Raw genomic sequence first — 3,382 nt, forward strand, 5'->3', positions numbered from 1 at the left:
ACCAGTATTTTCGCCCCTTCCCAAAATTACTTCAACGGAAGGTTTCCAGATGGATATGCTGAGCAAATCCATCTGGCGGAGTCAGGTTACATCTTCAGGGAGGCTGAAAAAAGTCAGAGACTTTGTGTTTGCAAAAAATATATATAAACACTATTTCGCAACTTAGACATAAGCTGTTACTTTCACCTTGCAAATAAGGAGCTAATAGAGCACTTTAGTTTCCACTTTGAGGAGAAATGATTGGCTCTGCCCTGCATCACCCCTCACTCACTGGGTTAGGTGTTGGTAATTGGACAGGCGCAGCGCAGTTAAAATAGGAGATGCCTGGAGGAGGTTGGGTAATGACAGCTGTAAGACAGGAAGGGAGCTGAAGACATAAAGATAAAAGCAAATAGCATTTTGACCACAATTTAACATTAGAATAGCAATCCAACATAGTTAAAAGCTCAAAAAACTTGATTTTGCATGATATATATCAAGCGGATCGGGTGAAGCCCATCCATCCATCCATTTTCTATCACTCTTATTTCAAGCGGGGGTCGCAAGGCGTGCTGGTGCCCATCTCCAACTGTATACGGGCGAGAGCCAGGGTACACCCTGGACAGGTCGACAGTCCATTGCAGGGCTTGGATGAAGCCAATAAATAAAAAAATCAGCAGATGTCTTAAGAAAACACTAAAACAACATATGTTCTTACTCTCTTGCTGTTCCTGTATCAAATATGAAATGGTGGATTTTGACAAACCAGATGTGAAAGCAGCAGCTATAAGTACATCCTGCTGCGCCGCCATGTTCATTTTGGTTTGGTTGCAGGCTTAGCACCTCTGCAGGTATATGTCCCGCTAAACCACAGGACTCTAATGTGATTGGCTGTGGATGGGTCAGTCTTGAAAGGTGAAGCAGGAGCAGATGGACTCAGAAATACAGCGAGAATTCAGCCCAAAGGTGACGTTAGAATCTTCAAATGAAAGAATTACTGACTAACTTTTAACATGTTTTAATTGTTAATTTTACAGTTTATCTCCCAGTCTTTAAGGTAGGAGGGCCTTCTTGCAAAGGCTCTGTTTCGTTCCCTCCATACAGATTCAAGCAGGACTTCAGCTTGGTCACTCCAAAATTGTATTACTTTCAGTCTAAGAAACCATGTCGATAAAATAACCAAAACTTTTAAATCTGATGCTTTGTTTTTCCACCGCTCAATCAACCAGCATCCGAGCTGTAGAAAGAGTAGAATGAGAACAGATAAAGGAGCTTCTGTGTTGCATTTTTTCCTTGTTCCTCTTATTGTGATATTTCTGGTGAAAGCAAAGATTCCCTCCCTGTGAAGTCAGCGTTCTCCCAGCAGCTCGCTCAGATGATAAAAACATCAGAGGAGATAATGCCACCATGCCCTGTTAGTCCACAGGCATTTCTCTCCGTTCATTAAAAATAAAACGAGGCAAACAGAACAGCAGAGCTGGACTGCAGGACTTTGAAGTTCCAAATGATTGATGTGGGGACTTGATGGTAGATTTTCATTGGTTTTCTTTCCATGCACTTGAAGCCAAATTAATCAACATATTCACTTCTACTTCCGAATTTAAACATTACAAAGCAACATAATATATTTTGATCAACAAATTGTTGAGATATAATTAATTTTACTTTAAAAAGCTTCAATATTCTTCAAATTATCACACAAAACTAATGATTTTTTGTTATATCTACGGCATAAAATAAAAGCCAAAACACTGTGAAGTCAAACTTTTACAGTAAATGTTTCATGTATTACATCATCCATTAAGACACGTTTAGGGTGGCATGTAACGCACAGCTTCAGATTTAAAACCTTGCTAGAAGCTAAATTACATAAGACTCCCACCCAAGTAGATTCAGATCCAAAGTTACAGTTTAAAAAAACAACCGTACATCCTCAGACCTACCAGTCTGAAGGCTTTTAATGCAGATGTACAGCATCTATAAATGGATGCCCTCTGCACACTAATAAGAAGAAGCAGGGTGAGTCTTTTGCTGTCAGTTCAATAAAACAGAGTCTGTTTACTTAGATCTGAAGGAGGGAGGAAGAACGAATCCTGTGCAGCTTAGCTGGGGAGAGAAACATCAAGCAACGCTGCCTGTTCAGCATGGTAATTAGAGCTGAGACCTTCATTCGCTGATCTCTGCGTTTCTCTGAAGCAGCATTTCTGTTTCTAAGAGCAAGGAGCCATGGATGGTCATGCTCCCGTATAAAAGTAAAACAAAGCCTGATGAATTGGCTGTTTTAGGAAAAATAATAGATAAATATTAGGAAATGTTGAACATAAAATCAACTTTTATTAATTGTTTACACGTTTTTATTTGTTATTATGGTTTCTGATGAAAGAACAATCGAAGTAGAACCAGAGGAAAACCCTGTGATGATTTCCTTGGTCAATAAAACTACAAATCCAAGAAGGTTATGGTCTGCAAGAGTAAGACCCCCACCATGGACTGTTCTCTCTGCTTCCCTCTGGGAAGAGGCTTTGCAGCATTCAATGCAGATCGAATGATTCTGCAACAGCTTCTTCCCCACTCCCATCAGACAGCTGAACTGTTTAAAAAACTCTAATTCATGTCATAGACTCTGTTGTGAGGGACCAAGCCAGCCAAGCATGAGGACACAGTGGTGATTGTCAAGAAAACTGGGTTTTATTTCCCCAAAGTAACAATAATCCAGACAAAAACTTCAGGGCCCTTAAAAGAGGTCAAATGAAGAGGTTAACTAAGGGCAAAAAATATCAAGTTCAAACATATGAAACCTAAACTAACTGAACAAACATAAAAAAAACTGACCTGACACACTGAGGAAGAGGTAGGGAGAACATCTACACCAAATTAACAAAAAATAACTTAACAATTAGCTTAAGGATTAAACTTAAATGATAATCAAACTAATTAACAAAATGAGCAAATCACAAAGTAAGAAGAAGAAATTATGCAACATGTTTAAAATGTTGAGTCCATGGTCTTCCCCCATAGTGGAACTCCAGATGGTATCACCCAATCAGTCCATGATCATGTCAACCACATTCTCCCTGTTGACGGCACTCCCACAACACCAGAAAAGAAAGCACAAAATATATTAAGCATTTGACAAAATTAAATATACAAAAGTTAACCAAATGTGCGCGCTACAATTGGAACTAATGTCTTCAATATTGTCAAAAAAACCAATGCATTTATGCTACTGTGATTTAAAACTTATGAAAAAGTGGTTGTGTGTGGGGTTACTGACCATGTGACCATCACATCTCTATCAAACGGACAACAAACCAAAAAACCTTATAATTGCACCATATATATTAATGCTCTGAGCTGCCATATCAATACTTTTTTTTTTACACCATGTTTTTTCTCCCACACT

The sequence above is a fragment of the Cyprinodon variegatus genome, unplaced genomic scaffold (genome assembly GCF_000732505.1).
Source record: "Cyprinodon variegatus isolate N-32 unplaced genomic scaffold, C_variegatus-1.0 Scaffold1380, whole genome shotgun sequence".
NCBI classification, from domain to species: Eukaryota; Metazoa; Chordata; class Actinopteri; order Cyprinodontiformes; family Cyprinodontidae; genus Cyprinodon; species Cyprinodon variegatus.